The sequence below is a fragment of the Triturus cristatus genome, chromosome 3_1 (assembly GCF_964204655.1).
Source record: "Triturus cristatus chromosome 3_1, aTriCri1.1, whole genome shotgun sequence".
NCBI lineage: Eukaryota > Metazoa > Chordata > Amphibia > Caudata > Salamandridae > Triturus > Triturus cristatus.
Window position 1 is genome coordinate 719,416,140 of NC_140583.1, and position 17,195 is coordinate 719,433,334.

The window sequence follows — 17,195 nt, forward strand, 5'->3', positions numbered from 1 at the left end:
CCTACAGATTCCCTTATCCTTACTCCGGTCAGTAGACGCCCAGATTAAAACCTTCATTTGGGGTACTGCTAATCCTCGCCTTGCTATAACTAAGTTGAAGGCTCATCAGTTATCTGGCGGAATTGGCCTTCCATCCATTGAACACTACTCTTTGGCGTTACATATTTCCCAACTCTCATATTTTTTACCTGGTATCAAAGACTTGCCACAATGGGTCCAAATAGAACGACATCTTCTATCCTCGGAATCGAATCTTACTCCTTTGTATGGTAGGGGCACCAGTCGTCTCGACCCGAAAAATCCGATATTATCTGCCATGCATAAATCCTGGCAGAGAAGTCATAGGTTGTTAGGCTCAAATCCAAGAATTCATATTAAGGCTCCCCTATGGAATAATTCGGGCATTCGTATCAATGGTCGTATGTTATCCTGGCCTGAATGGCGTGCTGCAGGTATCCTCTATCCGGATCAACTTCTGCATGATGGGGATTTTATGCCATTCTCTCAGCTAAGGGTAGAATTCGATCTTCCCCTACATCATTCTTCTAAATACCTTCAGCTCCAGCAATGTCTGAAGACCCATATGGGGTCATCGCAGTGGCTACTGCAAGACTCCCCTATTTTATCCTATTTGCACGTTTGGGGGAAACTTAAAGGTGTTACTTCTGGTATATACAAAAAATTTTCGTCTCATCTTTTTTCTAAATCTCTTTCACACGATCTTCAGCGTAAATGGCAATCTCGCCTCTCAATTTCCTTTTCCGATACTGAATGGGATTTGATTCTAGAGAATTTGAACAAGGGAGCCCGTGAATCAAGGCTCAAATTTTGTCTTTTCAAAATACTACACGATTGGCATTGGTCTCCAGTCAAATTACACAAAGCTGGTCTTCTCTCCCATTCTAACTGCTGGAGATGTACCAATTCAGGTTGTGATATTACTCATATCATTTGTGAATGTCCTAGTATCCAATCTTATTGGGCTTACATTGGTACTACTTTAAATTCCACTATGCCCCTAAAATTGCCACTCACACCAACTAACATTCTCCTGCATGACTTACGTCACTCCCCAAAGCTCTCGAAACCACAACTCCGCCTTTTTCATACCTCAATTGCTACTGCTAAAATATGTATCCTGCGTCATTGGAAATCATCTTTACCTCCCTCTCAGGAAGATTGGTTGGTAGCGATGATCCAGACTGCCTCACATGAACGCACAATCTATAACCTTCAGGACCAAGCTGACACCTTTCTTCGAATTTGGTCTCCATTTCTTAAATCAAATGCTGCTAATTCCCCTGCTTCTACTTTTACCCAAGCACATTAATCAGCTTTTACCTTCTCTTGTCCTTTGTTTATCTCTTTTCTTTGCCTTTTTTATCCTCTGCTTTATCTGTTGTGGCGTTCTTCTGTGTTTATCTAACTACTTTCTCTTCGTTCTATCTATTTTTATTTTCTGCACTTTTATTGTCTAGGTTTCTTCCCTTTTCTTTTCCTTATAGGTTATTTCTTTATTATGTATCATTCTATGCCTTGACTTAATTATTACTTCAATTAGTATTTATTTATTTAAATGCATATTTATATCATATTTATTCATCAGTATCCTTCTGCATTGTTTCTCTCAACCTGGATTTATTTTCTCTTTATTTATTGTTGTTTATGCTCTGATGTATTTGTTCTATAAAACTCAATAAAAAATTTCAACACAAAAAAAAAAAAAAAAATGCAGGTAGTAGCCACCTGGATAGCGAACAACTACCTTAGAATCAATGAAGACAAGACGGAGGTCTTGATCTTTGGTAAGCAACCATCCATCTGGAACAACTCCTGGTGGTCGGACATACTAGGGGCAGTGCCCACTACAACAGACTCCGCTAAATATCTGGGAGTGTTGGTAGACGCAAATCTGTCATTTGACCTTCAGGTTAACCGTCCCTTTTATGCCTCTCCAGGCGCACAAGCAAGTAGCTCTTGCTTTGATCTCTCCCACGTTAGACTATTTGCAATACACTTTATCTTAAGACAAATATATCGGCAATAGCCAAGCTACAGCTTGTACAGAATGTGACTGCAAGACTGATACTTGAAATCCCTAAATATAAATCTGTCACGTTAGAAATCTCGAAATTGCAGTGACTTCCAGTGAACAAATCCATCACCTTTAAAGTATTATGCACTGTTCATAGTTCTGTGCAGAATAGCGGGCTCAGAGGACATAGAACCATGTTCCAGAAGTACATCCCTCTAGACAGCTCCGGTATGCTAGTCATAAGCTTGTCGCTGTCCCTAAAATCCAGAAGACCAGGTGGGGAGGGAGGGCCTTCTCTGTGGCCGCAGCAAAAATATGCAATTCCCTTCCTCGCTTTATCAGTAACTTGAAGGACTACAGTGCTTTTCAAAAAGCCTTGAAGACCTGGCTTTTCACCTTTTAATTAATCGGCAGCTTGTTTTCCTTTTCTGATCCTAGATCTCTTCTTTCTTATGATCCTACTCACCTTCGGCGCTCTCCCTCTTTAACGCCTTGTGGTATTTGTAGCTCTCTTATAACCTGTCATTTCATTTCAAGAAAGGAAATGTACTCAGCATCGTCTATACGATGTAAGGGATATGGCAGCCAAATTATTGGCGTGGTTAGAAAGCTGAGATAAAGAGAGGTCATGGGTACTTGAAATACGGATCAACCAGGGGAAAAGCCATACCACAAACGCGGCTATAGCAGAGGCCTTTACCATCTACTATGAGGCTCTATATGCATCCTGAACCACCATGACAGAATGTGGCTCTCCGGGTGCTCTTGGAGGAGGAGCGTGGGGTCCTGGAGGCGGACTTGACTGAAGACGAGCTTGCACGGGTATTGCACGAGCTTCAGTTAGGCAAAGCACAGGGGCCTAACGGCCTGAGGTCGAACTGTACAAAGGGTTGGCAGATGTTATAATCAAACAGATCTTAGCGATGCTCCGCTAAGCAAATACTAAAGGCTGCCTCCCCGTAGACCAAAGGATGGAAACAATAATTGTAACACCTGAAGACAGCAGGCCCCCAACCAATTGTGGATCATATAGACCGATTTCTCTACTAAATGTAGAGGCCAAAGTACTGGCTAAGGCCCTAGCAACCAGCGTGCAGGGGATCATGCCCTCGATTGTTCACCCTGACCAGTCGGGATTTATTCCCAACAGAAGTACCCAGCTTAATCGCCATCACCTATACAGAGTACTTCACCTAACTGAATCTAACCAGGAGACACAGGCAGTAGCGATGGCCTTAGATGCCAAGATGGCATACGGTTCGGTGGAGTGGAACTACATGTTCCCGGTACTGGGGAGACTGGGCTTCGGTCTACAGTTTAGGGTGTAGGTCAGGCTACTCTACCGGGCCCCCATGGCCAGAGTCAAAGTTAACAGAGCGATATCGTGCAGTTTTGAGCTCTAAACGGGTACTCGGCAGGGCTGCCTGCTGGCAGTCCCCAATATTTTGAAGTATTGGGCCTCCCAACTCCTGGTCATTAATGAATGGGTATTCGTTGATCACTGACAAAGCGTAAAGAGTGATCAGAGCTTCCATGGGCCGGGGTGGGCACAAGAATCTTCTGTATGGAAAAATAGGAAATAGGTGTATGCCACACCATACACAGACAGTAGTTGACATATGGAGGGAAGCAGTCCGGTTTCTGGGCTGGAAGGGGAAACTTACCGGTTTGACAACGCGTTGGTGCAGTGATAAACTGTCTGAGGTGGGAGGACTGGAGGGATTCCTGAAATGGGAGCTCATAGGTATAGAACATCTGGGAGATGTCTTAAGGAACCAAGCCTACATATAATTTGAGGACTTACGTGGGGAGTACAATCTGGCAGTGGCTGAGCGTTTTCAGCATTTACAGCTGTGGCATGCCCTGCACCGCCATCTGTTGGAGGGTGAGCAGATACCCCCAATACTCACCTCTAGAGGACCTGATATTGACCGATGCATTGACACATAGGGGAGTGTCGCTGATTTATAGGAAACTAATAAACAATTCCCCTGACCTACTGGGCCGAATATGGCTCATTAGATTGCGATGTATTACACTGCATGCTTTTACAAGCGGTCGTTACAATGACCACGTTGTTAGTACGCAATGCATTTACATCGCAAGTCATTACAACGACTTGCACTAGGGGGTGCGCTGGACTTAGGAATACTATTCATTACTATTCCTACTCCAGTTTGTGCAACAGTAGGGAAGGTGTTGGAATTCATTTCCAATACCTCATCGCCCCCTAGTGCAAGTCATTGTAATGTCTTGCGATATAAATGCATCGCGTACTAACATCGGGTCGTTGTAACAACCGCGTTGTAATAGTAGCTCGATTGTTGTAAACGCTGTTTCCCACTGGACCCCCTAAGGTCAAAATGGGAAGAAGACCTCGGTGAGTTTGAGGGCGACGATCGGGCTGAGGCCATCAGTATGCGAATCAGACTGATCCAATTTAAAGTACTCCACAAGGCTTATTACGCACAGACGCTATTGTATAAGATAGGTAGGGCGGAATACCCGTTGTGCAGGAGAGGATGTGGGAGAGAGGGGACCTTCTTTCATATCCTTTGGGACTGTCCCCTGGTGCGGGGTTACTGGGCTAGAGTGGCGGTAAAAATGGCCACGGTTACGGCAATGGAGGTCCCTCTTGATGCCAAATGGTTACTCCTGGGGATAAAGGGGGAGCAGGACAGGCCCAGGTACACATAGATCTTGTTGAGACTAGCAGCTGGTGTCACTAAACGAAATATAGCAAGAGCATGGGGGCCACTGCCACGCAAGGAGAAACTGAGTGGGAGGCTGACCTTGATTGGGGCTCGAGGGCGGAACAAGTGGTAGTTAAAGCGAGAGATTGCCCCAAGAAATGGGAGAAAGTTTGGGGACATGGAGGAAATATAGGGGACAAGGGTGACTAGAGGTTGAGGGAGGTACTCCAGGATGGGAGGGATAGTGAGGGTGGTATATGTAGGCTGTCTTTGGCCGTAAAAGCTCAGTTCCTGTGGGACTGAACCTTATAGAAGAGTTTTCTGAACTATCAAGGTCCACTGTGTATGTGTTGCAAATTAACCATTTTATTATCACACAATGCCTACGTTTTGGTTTTCAATAAAAAAGTTTTTGTTTTTTTAAAGAAAGGAAATGTAAGACCCTCACTGAGGCAATCATAGATCATTTGAAAGAGGCGGGTGATCCACAAGTTGAGATATAGCCAGAAAATGACAAACACAATCAGAGACTGAGGAATAGCTTAATCCTTGGCATGAAGCTGTTGAATAATATTAGCAGGGGTAAAGAATGAAAGAAGGTAATAATTAGTGGGTGGCTTGGCTGAGGGACAAAAACAGACGACGTGGAGGAAAGAACAGTGGCAGGAATGTGGACCTGACAAGAGAAGAGAAAGCTTCTACACCCAATGTTTCCAAAGGGGGGAAGGGGTGGAATCCACATTTTTTAAATTGTTGTTGGAGGGGGACAGTGTGGTAAGTAATGTAAATACAAACAGACAAAAGAGCACACAACATTTCACACAGAAGCAGATCAATAGCTGACATCAACACAAAAAGAAATTTGGCAGAGCAGGCCCTAGAACCCCTCATTGGTAACTGGCCTTACCCAGAACATGGAAGCAATTATAATTATGAACTAAATGTTAGTGGCCTCAATGTGCTTGTCCTGTCAATGTAATGAGACACAGGTTGTGAGATTTGTTTCTTACAAGACACACATTTGTTAAAAAAAGAGTGCCCACATTTGAGATTCAGTGGTTCTCATGGCAGTTCCTATCCTCAGGACCAGTCAAGTGACATTCCGCTTTTCGAACTCCTTTAAAGGAGAAGGTTTAAACACAGTGGCGGAGGAGAGTGGGAAACTCCTGGCCCTGAAAATTCTCCTAAAGTAATTCACATTCAGACAAATGGGCTACCAGTGGAGTTCTATGCCACACGCAGTGCTGGACTGGCCCCTTGATTGGTACAGGTGTATGTGGAGGATAAGCAGCTGGGGCACTTGCCTGCCTCTATTCATGAGGCTCTGATCACAGTGCTTCTGAAGCCGGTTAGGGATCCCCTCTTGGTGATTTCATACAGACCTCTAATGTTACTGAGCCTGTATTAAAAAAATCCTGGGGAAGGTGCCAGTCAGTTATTTGATTCTGATAGCACAAAGTTTGATACATAACCACAAAAATGGCTTAATTCCAGGTGGGAACACCTTTATGATCTAACGCATATTGTTCCGAATAATGGACTGGGTCAGGCGTTGAGGGGCTGATTACTGGGCAGTCTCCATAGTCACTGCGAAGGCTTTCAACACGTTGAGATGGACCTTGATGGCAGTAATGCCCTGAATGGGACAGGGCAAGGAATTACTGGGTTAGAGTCAACTCCTATATACTGACCCGATGGCCTGGGTGCAGACTGGAAGGGTGATATCGGAGCCCGTAAGAATCCAAAGGGGTGGAACTGCCTACTATCTCTTATTATTGCGAACTGGCCATAGAGCCTCATTCATGTGCGCTTAGATTGAAGGTTCCCGAATAGGGAATGACATTAAACAATTAATTTCCTATAATTTCGTTGTACAAAGATGATGTGCTGATATATATGAAGGATGTTCGGATCGCCCTGCCTCCCTTGATAACACTATTAGACGACTACGCTACATAGTCCAGACTATGAGCCAGGTGAGACAAATCTTGTTTGTTAGCCTTGGTTAAGCAAGTGGGCATGCAGCATTTGCAACTTCCGCATACGGGTCTGCGACTGACACAATTAAATCCCTTGGGGTGAATGTATATCATGAGGAAACTGACCTAGTGTATGTTAACCTGTGCAGAACAATCACATCGATCAGAAACTCACTCCCCTTCTGGAATGTACTGCCATTAGCCACGCTGGGTAGGGTCCCTATCTCCAAATGCTGATCCTGCCAAGATTGCTAGATTTCTTTTTGGCATTGCCCGTTATCCTAAAGAAGAAGGTATTTTGGGCCCTGCATTCCCTAATAATCACAGTGATATGGGGCACTGGTAGACACAGCATAGCACAGCTTGATTATATCCCTTAGAACAGAGGGTGGACTTGGGGCACCTAATTATGAACAATATTACGCAGCGGCCCAGCTCTAATGGTCAGCACGGTCGATTGCCAACACCCTAGGCCCTGAGACTAGGGACTTTTCACATCAGTTACTGGTTATCTCGATTCTAGCGAGGTTGATAAGCAGAGATAGCAGAAAGGCGAATAATAACATTCTCTTTCAGGCAGCGGAATGGTGTTGGAAAAGATACATAAGAACCCTTGCACCCCACCATATGCTCCAGACCTGCTGCTGCGGTTGCTCCTAGGATGTGTTGCACTATCCCAACACACAACACAACTACCAACCACCACACCCCCACAAGTGCGACAACCCAGACTATTCCAGGCCCCCAAAGCCATACGAACGGCCCGGGAGGCAGGTAACAGTCATTTTCAATGCACACTAAATTAATAATGAACTGTTGCTGTGGTCATCTCCCAACCAGCCTGACAGCGCCACCCTGTTGCAGACTACCACCAGTGCCGGTGCCGACAAATATGCGCCAGCGCCAAACACCGGAAACCACAGGGTCAAACCAAGCACTGGCCACCCTAGGCAAAGTGAAAGTTGCCCTCCCTGTTTTTGATAAAGGACCATATTTGTTGCTTCCTAGACAATGGGTGTAATTATGCTCTTAATTAGAAAACCCTCTAAAACCACAGTTAAATTTAGCAGATAACTCGTGGTTGTAATTTTATCCGGCAGAAAATATAACGCCAGGCTATACTGGTGGTCTCTGTCTTTGTCCCGTGTAAGGCACACGCGCCTCAATTTTAAAGTCTCTCGAGGCGGGGGAAACAACTCTTCGATTAGCCAAAAACACGTTGCAGGGTGAAACTTACCTTTCCGCGGAGGGCTTCAGTTGTTTCCTGGTGGGAGTCCCATGGGCGGCCTGCTACGCTGGCTGTGTGATGGTTTCAGCTTCGGCAAGGCCCTGGTCGCCATGGCAACACGGCACGAAGCAGGCTGATTTAAATATGTACACACATCGGGCCGCCTCTATGTAACCAGAGCCAGGCTGCCTGTGTGTGGCAGACAGCTCTGCCCGTGGATGTGAAGAAAGCCGCCAGGAAGAGGAGGCGCCTTCAGAAGAGGAGCAAGCAGACATATTTCCTTGAATTTTAAAATTCTACTTTGTACATGTGCTTAACGCGGCGGTGAGCCTGTTTCCTCGCTCTCCCAATTTTGACAGCAATGGACGTGAAGATAAAGAAATGGGGGTAAACTGATATGCCTAGGATCCCACAGTTGGGTCAAATCAGAGTCTGCGATTGAAGCTCTATCTTCTGGCTGGCCCCACAATTACTCAATGGCTGCTGGTTACAGTAAAACAAGCTTTGGCAAAGCCAATAGGTCTCGCGTTTGCAAGAGCTATTTGCTTTGCCAGTGTGTTTTCAACCATGTTGTACACCAGCGTGGCTGCTACTCAACGTGGCTAAAAGTCAGAGGCGTAGAAGAGAGTGGCATGGAGTGGCGTAGAGTGAAGTGGAGTGATGTAGAGTGGAATATAGTGTAGTGGTGTAGAGTAGAGTGGAGTGTTTTAGAGTGGAATAGAGTGCAGTGGTGTAGAGTGGTGTGGAGTGTCGTAGAGTGGAGTGGAATAGAGTGTCAAAGTGTAGTGTCGTGGAGTAGTATAGAGTGGTGTTACAGTGGAGTGGCATATAGGTAAGTACAGTGTCCTAGATTAGAATGGAGTAGAGTGTCCTGGAGTGGTATAGAGAGTCACAGAGTAGAGTGACTAGACTGGAGTAGAGTGGAGTGAAGTAGTGTTGTGGAGTGGCATAGAGTGAAGTAGTGTTGTGGAGTGACATATAGTGGAATAGAGTGATGTAGAGTGGAGTGGTGTAGAGTGGAGTAGTATTGTGGAGTGGAATTTAGTGAAGTAGTGTTGTGGAGTGGCATAGAGTGGAGTAGAGTGATGTAGAGTGGAGTGACGTAGAGTGTTGTGGAGTGGTTTAGAGTGTCGTGGAGTAGACTGGTAGAGTGGAGTATAGGGAAGTGTCATAGAGTGGAAGGTTGTAGAGTGGAATAGAGTGGTGTGGAGTGGCATAAAGTGGAATAGAGTGTTGTGGAGTGGCATGTCATAGAATGGAGTACAGTGCTGTAGAGTAGAGTGGCAGAGTGGCATGAAGTGGAGTGCCGTAGGGTGTTGTGGAGTAGTGTCGCAGAGTGGAGTGTCGCAGAGTAGAGTGTCATGTGGTGGAGTGGTGTCACGGAATGGAGTATCGCAGAAAGGAGTGTCACAGAGTGGAGTATCGCAGACTGGAGTGGCATCCAATGGAGTACAGTGGTGAGGAGTGGTGTAGAATGGAGCAGAGTATTGTGGAGTAGAGAGTCGTGGAGTGGTGCAGAGTGGAGTGGCATAGAGTGGACTAGAGTGTTGTAGAGTTTCATGGAGTGGAGTTGAGTGTTGAAGAGTGGAGAATCGTAGGATAGGGTGTTGTACAGTGTCGTACAGTGGAATGGCGTAGAGTGGATTCAAGTCCCAGAGTGGAGGGGAGTAGAGCGTCGTGGAGTGGCATTCAGTGGAGTGGCATTGAATGGAGTAAAGTGGTGTGGAATGGCGTGGAGTGTCGTAGCGTTGAGTAGCTTAGAGTGGCATGAAGTGGGGTAAAATAGAGTACAGTGGAGTACGGTAGAGTGGATTGTCATAAGGTGGGGTGTCATAGAGTGAAGTGGCGTAGAGTGGATTAGATGTGTCATAGAGTGTAGTGGCTTACAGTGTCGTAGAGTAGAGTGGCATTGGGTTGATTAGAGTAAAGTGTCAGAGTGCAGGGGCGCAGATTGGCATACACCGTCATAGATTTGATTGGACTAGAGTGTTTTTAGAGATGAGTGGCGTACAGTGGAGTAGACTATCATAGGGTGGAGTGGAGTGTCATAGGATGGAGTAGGCAAGAATGGATTGGCATAGAGTGGTGGGACATAAAGTGGAGTAGAGTAAAGGGGCATAGAGTGCCACAGAGGGTAGTGACGTAGCAGGCATGGATTAGAGTAAAGTAGAGTGGAGTGTATGCATGGTGTAGTAGCGCACTGCTATTAGAGACAACACATTTTCAATTGAAATTAGCAACACATTTTCAATTGAAATTAGCATCACATTTGCACAGACAAACAATTTTACTGATAAAACTATACAGCACACAAGCGATAATGTGTGGAAATCGGCACCACCTAGTGTATTGATTTGTTTTGATCATATTAAAATATTTGTTTCTGCCACGCTACAGAACTACAAAACAATTGAGCTTTAATTGTGCTTCCTAATTTTGTGTAGTTTGTTTGCTGGCATTTACATTTTGTTGTGTTCTAGAAAAAAATGACATTTTACAGCATTGCCTTACTCACCCTAGTACCAGAAAGATTATCAGCTAGTCCTCTCACTTCGCTGTCAGAGAAAGAAAAGTAAACAACAACCTCTCTGAAAGACATAGCCTGACATTTGACCTCTGTGAATGCACAGCAAATGTGACAAGATAAAAACAAAATGTACTGGCTTGTTTACTGCAGATTCACTTCTAAGCATAGTTATTTTAGGGGTGCTTCAGCCCCCCCACCAACCCTCCTTACTTCAATCACCTATGACATTGGTGTGAAATTGAGGAGGTTTAAGTTATGTTATTATTGAAGAGCACTGACCAAAATAAAGAAGCTCATAGACAGAACATTGTTTGTCACAGGCATGCAAGATTAGAAGCAAAGAAGAGTAAAATCAGTGGAGCTGATAGATAGGCAGAAAACGGCTTACATGAAGTGCCTAAAAAAAAAAAAAGTTCCCAGAAAGCGAGCACTTGGGGAGGAGTGGAAGGAACCTGAGAGGTGATTAACAGGCTATGTGCCACAAGCGGGACAAAGGCATGCTGGGCAGCCTAAAACAAATAAAGCCAGCAAATAGAAAGCAAGCAAAAATGAGTTACAAAGCCAATGGTAAGCAATGGATGTCATGCAGTCCCAGAGAAGCTTTCAGAATTTCCCCAAAAAGTGTTTGCAACTAGACAGCTGCTCTGACTAGTAGGCTTCAAACTTAGTAGGCTTCAACCTAAAAATATTTTGACATTTTGAATATTTAAATCTTACCTTTCACTACTGTAGAGCAGAGTTATCGAAAGTTGGTCCTGGAGGGCTGAATCCATGCCAGACTGTTCAGATAACTACATGTATCTAAATGGGGATGTGCTAAAATTCTGCTCTAGAGGCAAGGTATATTTTTCAAGACAATATTTACTAATGGACTTATTTTCTATTTCCGAGAGCTTCACATTTTGGCCATGAAAAGAATGGCACAACAGGCGATTAAGTTATTGTCTAGGATCACACAGTTTAACCAAGAGCCTAGGTTAATTAATAGAAAGACACCATACGTCGTCCAAAGTTTCTCAACTTTTTGGTGATTACAAAGAGCAACTGCTAATTTTATTACATTATTCCTTTATTGCCACTCCATGCAGCACTTGAAAGTCATACATCATAAAGAAACTACTACAGAACAGAACTTTCATGGCATATAATAAACTCATGCACGTAACAGTCTGCCTCTTTTAAATGCAGCTCCACGCAGATAAGTACCTTCACTTTATGAATGCTTATTTTATTAGGGTTCTACATAGTTTGTAATTTATTGAAAAATCTTTTAACACATGTTTATCATTTCTCTTTCGTTCAATTTTACTGAACATAGGATATTTGACCTTTTGATACTGATTTATATTTAACCACTGACACCATTTGCCTTGATCCGCTTACCGCAGTTGTAGTTCCCGCGACGGTGTAGGCAGGATCGTCCGGTCCTGTTTGTCGATCGCGGCTTTGAGAGATGCCTCCGGACGCCTCTAACCTCAACTCCCGCTGGCTATGAAGCCTCCTCAGGTCCTGTGATGCTGGCGGGCCCGCGGCAATCATCCTTAGCATAATTCACGCGACATTTCATCCGACACGTCTCAGAGAGACACGACGCGTGGGGGGAAAAAATTGAGGAAAGCACTGGGCAACGGCTATTCTGGCCCAGCACTTAATGTGCCGCCATCTTAGATTGGGCTGCTGCCCAATTAATAAAGTGAGATGCAGCTGATCACCAGGAGACAGTGACGTCACAGAGACAGTTGACTGTTGCAGTGTCTCCGCGATCATCTGTTTCACCGACACACTGCTCCTCAATGCGTTGCTACATCTAAAGATTTTAAGAGGCTCACTTTGCATCATACGTTGAGAAATTTTGCACTCATCTTTTTTTAGTTATTGCCCCTTCCAGTAATATATAAAAAATAAAAACTCTCCCATCTCATTTTTATTACCAAGGTAATTGAAAGTTAATTTGAAAGAGTTCCTCTCTGCTATGTATCAATATCAACTTAATTGTGATCTGAAAAGAGTACCTCTCTACTTTATGTATTTTAAAATGTCAGATCGTGAAAATGATAACCCTGAATTCTTGCATGCCAAAATAAATGAGAATTTAATAAAAAAGCTCATACAGTAAGCGATGTGTACCTGCATACACGAGACCTTAGACCAAGTCATAGGTAACAAAAGACCATTGATGTCTGATGAGGAGGTTGACCTCGGTTCCACTTCAGGGGGAGACTCTGATTGCGGTGATAAAGGGGGCAAGAGAATGAAGAAAACAAATTTCATTGAAACTGCTTCTTTTCTGAGGAAAGCAGGAGGTCCAAGCACCTCAAAGAGATCGGGATGTCTAAGCACCTCAAAGTCATTGGGTGTCCTACGCGACACACATTTAAAAGGTGTCCAGTGGGGAACGTATGACTCAAGTGCACATAGTGGCACACAGGATATTGACATTGGAGAGGAAGAACATCTGAGTGAGGGGCTCTTTAATGAATATATTTTTGACCTAGACCAGGGGGACTTGGATGTGAATGGCCTCTTTACAGAGGACAAGGTTCCGTCTACCTCCAAGGGGATAGTGAAGGACCTATTGGGGCAAAAATGATTTCCCTACACAATATCAGGCATCCTAGAAGTGCCAAGTGGTAGCCTCAATGTCATGTGGGAAAATTCATCAAGTGATGGATTAGAAACCCTCTTGAAAAAGAAATCTGCAGTATTCTAAGAGCTGGGTGCTCGAGGTCTGCGATCCAAGAAAAAGTTTGCCTAACTCCTAATCTGGATCCGAAGCTTATTACTTTTCTCTTTAAGCTTGGCTGGGATCCTAGGAAAAGACCCGAAAGAACCATTAAAGCCTGTCAGGACCACTTACTTGATGGTCCCCCTTGCGAGACTAATCGACATGGCGGAGAAGGCAAAAGCCAATGAACTCCCTGTAGATGTAAATCTACTCAGAGGTTGGAGCCAAAGAGCATTGGTCTTTCTAGGGAATGCCAATGTAGGCCTCAACGTCAAGCGACGTGGAGTCATGTTGATGGAGATCAATATGAAGTTGAGTGACCTTGCAGAGAGAGAACCCTCAAAGAACCCCAAGGGCCTCCTCTTTGGGGAGGATATGATTAAGACTCTGGGCAAGTTTGTGGCAACATTTACAGCTTCGACAAAGCCCAAACCAAGATGGGGAGGTTTTTCAGCCATTGTGTTTTTGGCTGGGCAGGCAGAAGGGAATTTCTGCCGGCCGAGCCTCCCAGTGGTCACACTTCAGATAAAGAGCCTTCGGAAGGGGCATTCAGTCTGGTGAATCAGCAACCTTCTATCCCCAAAGAGGACGAGCCAATCATGCAAGGGGACGTGGACAAGGCTGAACCAGTTTCCAGGGTGAGTACAACGATTTCTCCTGTTTCTTCTTCCCTCGGAAGAGTGGGGGGTCATCTCAGGCTTTTTCCCCAAGGCTTGGGAAATAATTACACAGGATCCATGGGTTTTAGAAACCATTCAGGTATTCAAGATAGATTAACCTTCAAACTGTTCCCCGAAGAGAGATAAGTTTGACTGTAGACCAGCAGAAGGTGGTAGAAAAGAGGTGAATTCTATACTATAGAAGGGTGCCATTGTATAAGTACCCTTAAAGTGCAGGCTTTTTGTAAGTATACTCTTTCTTGTGGAAAGGAAGTACAAGGGCTGGAGACACGTAATAAATCTGAGGGATTTAAACAGATACCTTGTGTACAGAGACTTCAAGATGGAAGTAATCCATCTCTTGCGAGATACTTTGTTAGAGAAGGACTGGTTGATTTGATTTATTATTTATAAAGCGCAAACTAATGCCTGGAGGCATCTTGGCACGGCCTAAAACAAGTAAAATGATAGCCAGGAAAACGGAGGACACTTATCATGCCTGAAAAGCCAGGTTTTTAAATCTTTTCTGAACTTCAATAAAGAGAGGGCCATTTTTAACTCCAGAGGGAACCGGTTCCAGGTCGTGCAACTTACCAGGCTCCTGCCTCCCCAGGTAGCCAGTCTGTGGGTCACAACAACCAGATCTTTTGTTGAGCTGGAGCGAAGATTCCTTCCTGGAAGATGCCATCTAAATCTAGCTTTTAGATATGCAGGGCCAAGGCCATGAAGCGCGTTATAGATCATGCAGAGGCCCTTAAAGGCTCTCCGTTTCCTTACCGTTAACCAGTGCAATTTCTTTATGGCTTGAGAGGCCGACCCATATCTGGGGATCTTCATCAACATTTGAGCCGCAGAGTTTTGTAAAACTTTAAGTTTATTCAGGGATTTTATTGGAAGGTTTTGGTACAGACCATTGCAATAGTCGATTCTAGATAGAACAAGTACAATGAAAGAAACTGAGCAGTGCTTAATTTTACCAGATGTTTTCCAGTGCTTAGCACCGGCACTTAATCAACACCGGCGCATTTCAGGAACACCAGTTAAGGACACATTAATTTACGGGAAGAGTAAGGGATTTGCTCAGAATTGTTGAGCCAATGCAGAAACTCGAACCTCGTTCCCCAGCTCTGAAGTCGGCAGCTCTGTCCATTACGCCACATGCTCTTTCATGGCTAGTTCAAGATTCTGTTTTAGGCGGGGCTAACAGGAGAAATGGGCTGGTGCAAGCTGCTTCCCGACGAGAGCCCTGGCACTTATTTATTTACAAATTAACCGCTGGAACTGAGCAATTTCTTGAGTGAACGCAGTGCAAAGAAGGAAGCCGAAGTGATTCTATTCACTTGTGCTTTGTAAGATAATTGTTTGTCTATCAAGACACCCAGATTTTTTACCTTATGGATTGGTGATGGGAGAGTGTATAGTTCTGAGAAAAACAAATAATATGCTGTTCCTGATAGATTAAAACAGAGTCAGTTAAAGGGGTCTAGACTAACTCGACCAAGAGTGATTCCAAGTTGGGAATCTATTTTATTGGAATATAGGACCCTCACACACCCAGATGGGTGTCATGCTTCTTCATCGGGCTGCTCCTCGTCGGGTCGGCGCTGCAATACCCGATGGGCTCCCAATGAGGGGCACTTTGGCGGAGATCTTTTTTCCAATAGCTGTTTGGTGCTGTGGGGGTGAGAGGCCTCGTGAGTGAAGATGAAGGAATGTGTTAGATGAATTAAGTTTTTGGCAATTTTGATCCATCCACTGGCCCACTGCACTTATACAACTGCCCTTATCATAGAAGGAAACCACTATTTGGCTGTTGTCAGCTCGAGAAACTAAGGACATCTCAAAGATGAGTCTTTTATTGGACTCAACAAGGCAGCGTGAAGGGTTTCGATTGGAAGCCCTTATAGGAGACTGATAGAATCCGGTGGGTCAAAAAGGAGTTCGGAAGTTTGAGGGCAACCCCCTGGATCCCCAGGCTCTATAACTGATAGATCAGAAGGTCATGATTGACCGTATCAAAGGCCGCAGATAGATCTAACAGGATGAGGACGGTATTATACCCCTTATCCACTGCACCCTGATCTCTACGGTTGCGACCATAAGCGCTGACTCCATACTAAAGCCATTTCGGAAGCCACATTGTGTGTCATCTAAAAAGCCATTAACTTCCAGAAAAGCAGCAAGCTGTGAGTTTATTATTCTCTCAACCAATTTTGCTGGGAATGGGAATCTTGAAATAGGGCGATAGTTGTTAGGCTCCTGCTCATCCAGAGTTGGTTTCTTCAGCAGTGGAAGTACCGAAGCAGCCTTCCTCTGTTTTGGTAATACACCAGAGCTAATTCTGTGTTGAATATGCCTATTAGGCGTGGGGCTACTTCCTCTGGAACTAAGTGAAAGACGTTGGGTGGACAGGGGTCCAATGGCGATTCTGACTTTACTATGGAAATAGCCTGCAAAACTTGACTCACTGTTGCTAGGACAAACTCCTGCAGGTTAGCCTCATCAGGGAGCCCTGCCATGTTAAACTTATTATTCATCCCTGCAAATCCGCTAATAGAGAATTTTTTGAAGATGGCTTCCACTTGCTGCTGAAAAAAACAGGCCAGCTCGTCGCAGAAGATCTGGCTGCCATCAGCTTAAATATGAGTCGCTGGAGTTGAGAGTTTGGTAACAACCTGAAAAAGTGCCTTTGATGAATTTGCAACAAATTTTATTTGTTCAGTAAAATAAGCTGATTTTACCTCTAAACTGAACTATTTGCATTGTCCGATACAGGATTTATATTTCTCTTACTCCGGAGTATTGTTATAGTCTCTCCTCCAGATTCTCTCCTGCCTATGGCAGCTTTGTTTTGTTGCCGTGAGAGTGTCATTAAACCAAGGCGCTGTGGGCTTGAATCTTTCTGATTGGTTTGTGAAGTTGGACCATCTCTATGGCTAGGGAGCACCATTATTAGCCTGGCGTTCCCCTAGCAAGGCCGTCTCTATCAGTTGCACACACTTCCCTTCGGTCTTTCTTCTCCACCTTGGTGCTTTACCAAGAGAATGAGAGCAATGGCTTCCTTTCTCAGAGAGAGGGGATACTTATAATCATCTACTTGGACAATATGCTTTGTCGTGAGGGTCTAGGGGTGCCAGCGGACGTTGCTAAGTTAGCATTAGTTCGTGACTTGCTTCACCGCCATCTTGCCGCTTATGCACACGACACTACATGCCTTGGTTCCCATAAACACTCTTGTTCGTGCTGCTTCACATGGGAACTGTCTGCCTTTCACCATTTCGGTTGTGCTTTGTGTTCTAGTCTGCACACCATGGTCAAGGACAGAAAACATCTTCACTGGTTAATCGGC

The 17,195-nt window shown here is 44.6% G+C and overlaps 1 protein-coding gene across 1 annotated transcript in view; it reads right to left on the reverse strand.

Moving 5' to 3' along the window:
* Positions 1-8,055, reverse strand: part of LRRC56 (leucine rich repeat containing 56) — a 943,429-nt gene extending 935,374 nt beyond the window's left edge. Inside the window, exon 1 of the mRNA XM_085644809.1 lies at positions 7,945-8,055. The gene's annotated coding sequence lies outside the window, so the exon portion shown is untranslated. The remainder of the gene's footprint in view (positions 1-7,944) is intronic.
* Positions 8,056-17,195: the final 9,140 nt, after the last annotated feature.